General features: G+C 38.6%; 1 long non-coding RNA gene across 1 annotated transcript; it reads right to left on the bottom strand.

Annotated features, from left to right (window-relative positions):
- Positions 1 to 10,338: 10,338 nt before the first annotated feature.
- Positions 10,339 to 11,530, bottom strand: LOC125100796 (uncharacterized). The gene is made up of 3 exons (XR_007127659.1): positions 11,404 to 11,530; positions 10,562 to 10,706; positions 10,339 to 10,468 (listed from the first exon to the last, which is right to left on the bottom strand). It is a non-coding gene; the product is annotated as an uncharacterized LOC125100796 (long non-coding RNA).
- Positions 11,531 to 12,270: the final 740 nt, after the last annotated feature.

Raw genomic sequence — 12,270 nt, 5'->3', positions numbered from 1 at the left:
ATTTACTGAGCTACCTAATCACAGATTTTTCCCTGCTTTCTGAAAGTACCCAATCTATAGCTCTGTCCTTGCTTCCATAGATCCTCTCCAAAATTACTAAAACTAAACCCAAGTGCAATAAGTTACTTCTAACATCCTCTTAGTGAGACATACTGCATTTCACTATGTTGCACATTGTCCCTCACTGAAACCAGTAATAGGCCCAAATTTTTAAACAATTAAGTGTACTTCAGTGGCCTTTGACTTGAGATCCCTGACACAGTGATGGGCCTAAAACAGAACAATAGAGAAGAAATTCTAGGGATATAAGAGATAGTTGGAAATTCAGTTTTGGAGTTCACATAAAAGGAAGGAGCCAATATACATAAATGTATACTCGGGAGTTACCAACTTTTTGGCCAATATTTCCCAAATAGTATATACAGTTTCAGTAGATTTAATAAATGTAACATGATATGACTTGTGCTCCAAAGAGGTTGGAGAAAATTAAACATGATTGCAAGGGTCTTTTAATTTAGAATTATCATAGGATTTACTTTATATTATAAATGTTACTTTACATTGTGAATCACACAAAATTTCTATTGTATTTCATTATAGAACCATTTTTCTAGCCAGACCGTTTACTATAAAGTTTTACACAGAATATAATTTGGAAAATGTTTCAAAAGAAAGTTGAAAAAGCAAAACTGAACTATTGGGACTTCATCAAGATAAAAACTTCTGCACAGCAAAGGAAACATTCAACAAAACTAAAAGACGACCTATGAAGTGGGAGACAATATTTGCAAACGATATATCAGACAAAGGGCTAGTATCCAAGATCTATAAAGAACTTATTAAACTCAACCCTCAAAAAACAAATAATCCAGTCAAGAAATGGGCAGAAGACATGAACAGACATTTCTCCAAAGAAGACATACAAATGGCGAACCAACATATAAAAAGATGCTCAACATCACTTGTCGTCAGGGAAATACAAATCAAAACCACGCTGAGATACCACCTTATACCAGGCAAAATGACTAAAATTAACAAGACAGGAAATAAGAGATGTTGGTAAGGATGAAGAGAAAGGGGAATCCTCTTACACTGTTGGTAGGAATGCAAACTAGTACAGCCACAATGGGAAAGAGTATGGTGGATCCTCAAGAAGTTAAAAATAGAGCTATCCTACAACCCAGCAATTATATTACTAGGTATCTACCCCAAAGATACAGATGTAGCAAAACAAAGGGGCATCTGCACCCCAATGTTCATAGCAGCAATGTCCACAATAGCCAAACTGTAGAAAAAGCTGAGATGTCCTTCAACAGATGAACCGATAAAGAAGATGTGGTGTATCTTACAATGGAATATTACTCAGCCATCAGAAAGGATGAATACTTACCATTTACATCCAGGTAGATGGAACTGGAGGGTATTATGTTAATGGAAATACGTCAGTTGGTGAAAGACAATTATCATATGGTTTCATTCACAGGTGGAACATAAGAAACAGTGCAGAAGACCATAAGGGAAGGGGCAGAAAACTGGATGAGAAGAAATCAGAGAGGGAGACAAACCATGAGAGACTGTTAACTATGGGAAACAAACTGAGGGTTGAAGGGAAGGTGAGTAGGGGATGGGGTAACTGGGTGATGGCCATTAAGGAGGGCATAGGATGTGATGACCACTGGGTTTTATACACAACTGATGAATTGTTGAACACTGTATCTGAAACTAATGATGTACTATTTGTTGGCTATTTGAATTTAAAAAAAAAAAGAAAGTTGAAACATTAAGGGTAGATGAGCTCCCTCAATAAGTAAAAATACACCAAAAGGAGAAAAAATACACCAAACTAAGAATATCTTAATTTAATATCTTAATATCTTAATCTTCTGTAAAACATAGCCACTGTTAACAGTTAATTAAAGTTATCATTAAGCAAACCATATAAGAAACAAAGGTAACAGATACTCAAAATAAAAAATACATACACTTCCTAATTTCTTTTTTTTTAACCACACCACACTATCATCTATGCTTCTGAGATTATGACTGTCTGATCTTTATGGCAGATTCCATAAAAAAGTGTGCTATTGCATATCCTTTTTGACTCCCTCCACTCAGTGATATCTCCTTAGTGGCTTGAAGTAGGTAACAGTGGAGTAACACTGTGAGTAACAGCAAATATCACAAGTCAGGGATTGACTGTTCTATTGATTGACTCTAACTTTATGACAATGAAGGAGGAAAAAATGCAGATTAGAAGTTTGCTGGGTCTACTACCATTCATTGTGGATAGCACAATGTTCTTCTGGTATTCAAAAACCATATCCGATTCCGCAAAGAAGTGCTCTGGTCATTTCTGAGCAAATGAAGTTTCAGCATTTGTCTTTGTGGTTTTCACTTTCATCTACTCATTAATGTAAATTAAAATACCAATCAATATTCATGCCAAAATTACACACATTCATCAACTGAAACCATAATACTTTTTAATTATGTTAATGTATTACAAAGGGAAAACTTATTACTAGAATATTGGTCTGTCGGGGCATCCACTGGTAACATTACTATTTGTATTTTCAGGCCTGGACCTCTGCATATTTGTGAAAAACGTCATAAAAAATTTACCTTCATATATTCATGTTCACTAGATAACATAGCCAGATTTGTCAACTTCTCTTCACTTCTAGCTCAAGAATGCCTCTAAATAATTTTATCATCTTTCTTACATATGAAGCAACATACATGCTACCACTGGAAAAAAAACCTTAAACCTTAGAAAATATATGGTGGTGATTCCCATTCACAATACATTTTAGAAACTGTAATACTATCCATGTCCTTTTTTCTCCAGGATGTATGCCAGTGGCTTCAGTCAAAAATATTTTCATTAGAATATTTTCACGTTTCAATTCATCATTTCTCTAATACTGGTTATGACTACACAATTTTTTTCTTCTGCAAAAATCAGAGAAAATGGGGGCACGTGGGTGGCAGAGTCAGTTAAGCATCAGACTCTTGGTTTCAGCTCAGGTCGTGATCTCAGTGTCCTGAGATCAAGACCCTCTTCAGGCTCTGTGCTCAGTTTAGAGTTTGCTTGGGATTCTTCTACCCTCTCCCACTGCTGCTCCCACCACTTTCTCTTTCTCTCTCTCAAATAAATAAATATTTTTAAAGTTCAGAGAAAATGGATGAATGATAACCAATTGGGCATTATTAAAATCACTGCTTTAGAACAAGCATCGATTCTTACTGAAAACCACAAAGACAATCATCTATAGTTACTATAGTTTTTTTGGGGGGGGGTATAGTGGCAATGTAATACTGGCGTCTTGTTGTTGTTTCTTTTGGCATTCTTCTTTGAAAATTTTTTTTTCTATGTGAATGTCCATTTTCTTATTTTTTTCATTGTTGATGTTACATAGTATCTTTTCCACATTTCCTACATCCCTCCCTTCAAGAAATGATTTTAAAGCTTAGAGTTTCGCTGTACAATGTTCAAGGATGATTCTAGCTATCTGCAAATTTTTTATCTGATAAACTTCATCAAAAACTTCACACCAGAAAAAAAAGATAACTACAAAAATCACATACAGCCATCATTATTTATTTTGAATAGCTGTAAATGCAGGAATATGAACTCTCACAGAGTAGCAAATCAACTCAGTTGAAAAGTGAGCTCCATGGATTCCAAACAATCACAAACTTACCACTGAAGAGGGGTCTCTGAGTCTATGTGTATCACAGGCCAATTATGTAATGAGCAGACCTCCAATTTACCTCCATATAAAATAGAATGTTTATTAATGTTAATAACGCTAATTTTGGAGCTTACATCTCTATTTTTATGACTCAGTAGTAAAACTGAGGTAATTATTTGGAACTTAAGCTGACAAAATATTCATTTGGTGAGGAGAATTTTATCACCAATTTTTTTTTTTTTTTTTTTTTTAGAATTTCTAATGCATGGTGATAACGAAAGCAGGTTAACTTTTAGTCAGGATTGCAACTGATTTTAAATTCTTTCCAGAAAAATCTCTGCCCCCTCCCTCATTTCTTGCATCCAGAGGTGGCCTCTCCCATAACCTGGCCTTTGCTTGCTACTTCCTGTGCTCTCAGGCAGTTGTTACAGACATGAGCATAGAGCAGTTCTCAACTCCAGCACTATCAGCATTTGGGCTGGATAATTTTCAGTTGAGTCAACAGTGTCCATACAGCTAAGGTCAGGTATGAAAATGTCTGGTAGGAAGCAACACTACAGAGTAAACCTATCTGGTAAGGCTTCTAGATCAGACAAACAGAAATGTGAGGAGACAAAGGAGGAAGGGGGTCACTGGCTCAGCCAACACATTCAGGTGAGTCAATCCTGGCAACAGAAAGGGGTGATATCTCATACCCTGAACACTCTAAGGTATAGCTGATTACCTGGGAGGTCACTGATGACCTTGACAAAGATAGTTTCAGTGGAGGGGTAACAGGAATTCAAAGAGCAGTGCATTGAGGAATAGGTGAAAAGTGAAGAAGCAGAGATAGCACTTTCAAAATCTCAACTACGAGTTGGGGAAAATAACAGCGCTTCCTTCTCTAACCCTAATCCTTACCAGTAAAACAGCACTGATTTCCTTCAAAGAGAAGCTAAACGAGCAGCCAAATCTAACTCCCCACACTATATACCTCATCTCTCTCGGCCCCAATGGACACGTGACCCAAAACATTTGCTACAAATCCCTTGTTCCTTGATGGTCATGATCATATTAAATATATTTTCTCTGAACAGGCTTTTACATCATTCGCTTGATCCTGTCCCAAATCTCCACCTTATTGTTTAAATATAACTGCTGTAAATTTTCCTTTAAAGGCATAAATCCTCAGATGTTTTGAGACCCACTTCTTCCCGTCTATTAAGTTCCAGAATGTTAGATTTTTGCCTTAAAAGATTTTGCTTCACTTTTTAAAAATTTTAGTAACTTAAGGGAACTATCATTTTTGGGGTGTGTCAGTGGGAAATATATTTATGAAACTTAAAAGCTTTGGCATACCTGGGGTGGCTCTATCATTAAGCATCTGCCTTCAGCTCGAGGTCATGATCCCAGGGTCCTAGGATGGAGTCCCACATCAGGCTCCCTGCTCAGTAGGGAGCCTGCTTCTCCGTCTGCCTGCAGTTCCCCCTGCTTGTATACATATTCTCTTTCTCTCCCTGTCTGACGAATAAATAAAACCTTAAAAAAAAAAAAGACATTCAAAGGCTTTTAACTTCCACATCTAACAATGTTTTTAAAAACTTCAAGAATATGTGAAAAATCCTTTATATTACTTTATGAAATAAAATGTCTTTTATTATCTTGCTGTTATATGCCAAATTTCCTTTGCTGAGAATTTTCTCCCGATCCTCTATTGCTTTTTTAAGCATCAGCCTTCTTTCAAAAAAAGAACACAAAACTTATCTCCTCTAGGAAGTCTTCTTCTTCCCTATGATATTCTTTCCACAGCACTTAATACAGTTGGCCTTGGTGTTAGAATTATTAAAGTCAGTACCCTGTAAATCCACGGTGAACATGGACAGGACAACATCTTAATCATTTATCTCCTATGAAACCACTATAATGCTTTGAAAAGTAATGTTCAAAAATGTTGATTAAAATGAATCAAAGCCATATATTGAAAATTAATATACTGGGCTTTAATAACATTTTCTGGACTTAAATTAGTATAGGCTTTGTTGCATAATCTTGAGCTGATCTTGGGTTAACTGGAGAATAACTAAAAGAAATCATATATAAGAAGGGATATATGTTTTATAAAGTGCATTCATTCATTAGTTACTGATCAATAAATAATTAGGTGACTGGGAAAGAATAGCACAGTAATCATAAATTATTAATGTAATTTATACTTTCATATCATGAAGTTGTTATAAAACTGCCACCAGTGATTTTATGTCAAGAGACTTGGATTGCCCTCTTATTACCTCTATGACCTCAGGCATATTTGTTATTCCTAAGATATGACTCCGTCTTATGTACTATGCCTATCTCACAAAGTTACTGTTAAGATCAAATGAGGTAATGGAAAATAATAGCAGTTTAAATTATTGAGAGGTAAATATTCATTAAGAACCTACACTGTGTTTTTGTTTAATCATCACAACAATCCTATGAGGTTGATTATCATTCCCATTTTTGTAAAGAAAACTTGCCACAGAGAGCTTACATAATTTACCCAAGGGTACATAGTTATTAAGAGGTAAATTAAAATTTATCAGATAGTCTGACTCCAGATCCAAACCTCTTAGCCAAAATACTACATTGCTAACTGTCAGCCCCATTCCTTCAGATTTTGTAAAACTTGGCTATATAACATTAACTATCTTTTTCAAATTTTAAATATCCAAAATCCCTAGAATGGAAATTTTTCTTTAGCTTGCCTAAAGACATAATAACAAATCTAACCAAAACTATCCACAAAAATTCAAATGAAATTTAGGCAAAAAATAATCTGTCAGAAGATTAATTTAGTAAACATCTTAGCCTAGTGACTTGCCTATTACTGTCTTCTACACAGTAACTAGATACATTCTTCAGTATGTTATATATACCTTTATATATATATATATATATATATATATATATATATATATATATATATATATATTTATATATAAATTTATTTAAGGTATAGATTCAATTCTTAAATAAATCCACTAGTAGTTCACCCAGAGGGTTGATTACTGGGTAGTAATTCACTCCAAATCAAAAATTAAAAACTGAGGGGTTAGTCTTAGGCATTAAAGAAATACAAAAATCTGATAGATTCAACGATTTTCATGCTATCATAAGCCATTTAGTTAGATTGCTTTCTTGAACCTTCCAAATTTCAACTGTAATGTGAAATTTGGAGAACAACACTGCCATCCAGGGATAAAAAACTGAAGGTGCAGAGCCGGAAAACGAAACAACACAGTGGTTCTCAGTACTGAAACACTCAGCTGTATAGCTATCTGTTGTGAGGGAATTACTAATAACTGTTAAGTACAAAAGATTACGAATGACACCACAGGCTTAAAAAAATGACAGGACTCCCCAAAGCTTCTCTTTCACCGACTCATTCAGTTAATAGAAAGGTGTAGAACTATAATCACTTTGTTAATACCAGCCCATAACTTGCCTTTTAAAAGCACTTTACTGAGGTAAGAATGATATACAAAAAGCTACACACACACACACACACACACACACACACAAGCTATACACAATTAATATGCTCAACCTAATAACTTTGGAGGTAACTATATATCAGGAAACCATAACCACAATCTAGGCCATTAGTATATCCATCACCTCCCAATTTTTTCCTGCTCTTTCCTATTGTATACTGCTTTTTTTTTTTTTCTCTCTTGAGGATAAAAACACTCAACATAAGGGGCTCCAAGGTGGCTCAGTCCTTAAGCGTCTGCCTTTGGCTCAGTTCATGAACCCAGGGTCCTGGGATCTAGCCTCATGTCGGGCTCCCTGCTGCATGGGAAGTCAGCTTCTCCCTCTCTCACTCCCCCTGCTTGTGTTCCCCTGCCCCGTTAAATAAATAAATAAAATTTTAGAAAAAAACACACTCAACATAAGAGCTATCCTCTTGGCAAATTTTTAAGTACACAGTATTGTTAACTATAAGCACTATGCTGTGCAGTAGATCTCTAGGACTTACTCAACCAAATAGCTGAAACTCCTTACCCTTTGACTAATACCTCCCCATTTGTCCCTCACTGGCAACCACCATTCTACTCCTTCCTTCTCTGAGTTTGACTGCCTTAGATTCATGTAAGTGTTTAAGGTAGTATTTGTCCTTCTGTCTCATTATTTCACTTAGTGTAAGGTCCTAATATCAATTGATATCTTCATATCTAACAATAGAAATGGCAGTCATCAGGAATGTTAGATAAAGAAAAGATTATTTTTGAGATAATTTTCTTTTCTCAAAGAAAGTGTCCTGAATTGTGGGTCCTCCCCTCAATCCAAATACTGAAGTTAAAATCCCCAATGTGGGGGCGCCTGGGTGGCTCAGTGGTTAAAGCCTCTGCCTTCGGCTCAGGTCATGATCTCAGGGTCCTGGGATCGAGTCCCACATCGGGCTCTCTGCTCAGCAGGGAGCCTGCCTCCTCCTCCTGTCTCTCTCTCTGCCTGCCTCTCTGCCTACTTGTGATCTGCCTGTCAAATAAATTTAAAAAAAAAAAAAAATCCCCAATGTGATGGTATTTGGAGATAAAGTCTTAGGGAGGTAATTAAGATGAAATGAAGTCATAAAGGTAGAGCCTGAATCCAACAGAATCATTATTTTTAAATGAAAATCAATGGACATCAGAGAGAGAGAGAGACCAGACAATTCTCTCTTTAGGTGTGTACACTGTAAAGGCCATCTGAGGACACAAGAAGGCTGTGTCTGCACACTAGGATGAGAACCTTCACCAGAAGCAAACATGATGGTACCTTGAACTTGGACTTCTACCCTTCAGAACTGTAAGAAAATAATTTCTGTTGTTTGAGCCACCCAGTATGTGGTATTTTGTTTTGGCACCCTGAGTAGCCAAATAGAGTGGGATCTGACAAACTCATGACAAACCTGAAACTGGAAAACTGGATTCCCATTCAACATGCTGGATCCTTACTTTCATTAAAAGAACACTGTAATAAGGAGGAAAGAGGTGTTACTTTTAACGATAATAAGCTTGTTGTTTCATATATCTGACACCATTTAACTGATCCAGGTTAACCCTTAAGAAGGAAAAGGTAAAGGTGGTTTGAGGCATTGCTTTCGAGAGAAAACTATAGTTTCTTTTTTTTTTTTTAAGATTTTATTTATTTATTTATTTATTTATTTGACAGACAGAGATCACAAGTAGGTAGAGAGGCAGGCAGAGAGAGGGGGAAGCAGGCTCCCTGCTGAGCAGAGAGCCTGGATGCTAATGCAGGCTCCAACCCAGGACCCTGAGATCATGACCTGAGCTGAAGGCAGAGGCTTTAACCCACTGAGCCACCCAGGCACCCCCCTGGGTTTTTGTTTAATACAAAAACATTGTTATTACTAGAGGAAATGTGAAGAGCTTAATAAGAGCAGGTTAATAGAATCATCTTTGCAAAGAATCAAGATAACAAGATATCAGGGACAATGGAAAATTACTCTTCACTTTTAAAATAAGCATCTAAGTTTGCCAAGAGCTTATATTATAAAAGAACAGTCTTTACAGAAAAAAACTTAAAGTTAAGCAATTTTATTTTAAATAATATAAAAATGATCTGCTGATGAGAAATTAACTTCTGTTGGGAGCTACAGAAAGGATTCTTTATTTTTTTTTTAAAGATTTTATTTATTTATTTAACAGAGAGAGATCACAAGTAGACGGAGAGGCAGGCAGAGAGAGAGAGAGAGGGAAGCAGGCTCCCTGCTGAGCAGAGAGCCCGATGCGGGCCTCGATCCCAGGACCCTGAGATCATGACCTGAGCCGAAGGCAGCGGCTTAACCCACTGAGCCACCCAGGCGCCCCAGAAAGGATTCTTTAAAAGGATGGATGGAACTTAACCTAGTCTTAAAAAGTAGCCATTGAGAAAGCAGAGCTGTCAGTGGGAAAGGCCAAGGAGAGAGCCTGGGCTAAGAAAAGATAGAAAACAAACACTGACCTGAGAAGACTGTGCTGGCTGGAGAAGTGAGGTATTGGATAAGAGAGGTGGTCCACAGAAAACACTACAGAGCCTTCAAGAGCCACAGACAAATTTCATATTAAGAACACATTTACTGAAGTATCATGGAATCATAACAACAACTTTCTCCCCAGTGAGAGGACACATTTTCCATAAAGCTCTATGCTTATCTTTAAGGTGCCCTTTCCCATGTATTTATGAATGGAGTGTCTACCACCTACCTGAGTTGAAGAAGCCATTACAGTCCAGAAGCTCAGCTTTAAGAAGGAGAGGTGGAAGACAATTACAATTCAGTGTATGGCTTGTTAGTGGCAAAACTACTTTTGTGCAACATTATTCAAATAGGAAGTCAACTATCAAGGCATTTGTGCCCAAATCACACATTAAACTAAAAGAATACCAACCCAAATGCAAGTATGATTTAAAGTAATTTGAGTACAGAATCATGACTTAGGAAAATGGGCTCTGGGTATGACTGATAGAGGCGCATAATGAGGCCTAGCTTAAATGTTCTTTCATCGGTCCTGAAGTTACTCATTTTATCTGTGAATCTGAATTTTGTATGTGAAGTCCAGAGAGACAATGAAACTTATTTCAAGGGTTCAGTCTCGGGTCATCTTTGGCCCTGCCTCCTACATCCTCCACTTGAGTACTCTGCCTTCGTATTTTCTTGTCTTTGCCCAGCAACTGCTGACATCTTGTTCCAAAACACGCATCCACACTGAGTCCTGGGGTGCAGGTCCCCAGTACCTGTAAGGGTCTGCAGTAGACCCACACATATCCCTGTGCTTGAGAGAACACATTAAATACCAAATAAAAATACATGGCATGTCAAGGGACACCATGGAAGAAACAAAACAAAACAAAAAACTCTTTCCTACTTTTTGAGTGAGGGGTCTTGCAATTTCACTTTGCACTGGGATCTGCAGATTTGTGTCACCCATCCCGCAGTCCTGTGGCAGTGGTTGGCATCAATTGGACAATTACTGGTGAGACATCTGGCTCCTTGCAAGTCAGTTTCCCCATCTGTAAAATAAGAATAGTTCCTAAAAATGTCCTTACTTTTCTGTGACTATTTTGGAGATAATTCATGCAGAGCTTCTGCCCCAGACTTTGATTCTTTTAACGATCAACACTACCTGGTGTTAACTATTAATTAAAAGATTACCTAATGCAGATTTACTCCCGAATGTCTCCTCTACCTCCAGGTTAATACTTCAAAACAGCTATTCCCATAGGCAGTTGCAAATGTGCTTTAAACGTTTTTGCTTTAAAGGTTCTACTTTTTCATCTTGGTTTTCCCTTATTTTTTTAAAAGATTTTATTTATTTATTTGACAGGGATCACAAGTAGGCAGAAAGGGAAGCAGGCTCCCAGACCAGCAGAGAGCCTGACGCGGGGCTGGATCCCGGGACTATGAGCTCATGACCTGAGCCAAAGGTAGAAGCTTACCCCCACTGAGCCACCCAGGAGCCCCCTTGGTTTCTCTTTAAATTTAAACATTGATTACCTAAATTTAAACCTTATTACATTGTGCAGAAAAAAATATGTTCGTGCTTCAGCTACAACGGGAGCCCAGAGACAAAAAGCTGTATCCAACAAGGACTGCTTGTTAAAAGCACAGAAATCTTCACAAACGCTAGATTAAAAATTCAGAGCAAAATTTGGTCACTCAACTCTACTTTCGTAAAAGGCCTTTCACCTCCCTACTGGCACACCTTACAGAGCCGGGCCACGTCTACAAACGAGTATAATAAAATCAGCGTCTTAAAGAACTTCTAAACTTGGCAACAGGTAACGGGCGCCCTCCTGGCCACCTGCCCACGCCCGGTTTCCGCAGGAACGCGCGGTTCCAGCCCGTAACACACCCCTCCGGAAGTTGTTCTCACTCACTTCCGTTCTCGATCTCCCTATTGCTCAAGCGTCGGCCCGAACGCGCCTCGGACGAGTTTTCCGCTGCAAAGGCTGCCGTAGAGGGGCGTGGTGACGGAGCCACGATTTCCCGGTTCACGTGCCGGCTGCCGCGGGCTCTTCTCAGACATACCATGGCTCAGCCGGGGACTCTCAACCTCAATAACCAGGTAGGCGCCGAGGCCCGGGGGAACCTGTGGGGCTGCCCTTTAGGACCGCCACAATGGCTTCTCTGGGTCTTTCTGACAAGCCCGTGGTGTCCTGAGGACGAGGGTGCGAGTGCGGCAGGGGCAGCTTCTGGGTGGGCCCGGGCCGCTTTCTCGGAACTCGGAGCCTGGCCCCAGTAACTTGGCCTCACGGTTCCCAGGTGGCTGCAGCAAAACACCTGTTTCTGGTCCTCGGGCCGCAGGAATTTTTATGTGTGGGATGTTGGGAAGATCATGTAATTTAATATTCAGTGCCCTCGTCTGTAGAACGAAGCTCTTGAGAGTAGCTTCTTTGCAAGGTTGTTGTGAGATTTAAGTTAATTGGAATATGGGAAGCGTTTGCACAGTTGCCAGACCGCTAATCCACCCTCTACGCATTTCCTGCCTTTCCTTGGTTGCGGGAGGTGAAGCGGAGGGCTTGAGAGCTTTGCTAAGGGACTGCTCGTCTTCAGTGCGATCATGTCGCTTCTAAG

This window comes from Lutra lutra, chromosome 5 (genome assembly GCF_902655055.1).
Source record: "Lutra lutra chromosome 5, mLutLut1.2, whole genome shotgun sequence".
NCBI classification, from domain to species: Eukaryota; Metazoa; Chordata; class Mammalia; order Carnivora; family Mustelidae; genus Lutra; species Lutra lutra.
This window is presented reverse-complemented; position numbering and strand designations above follow the sequence as displayed.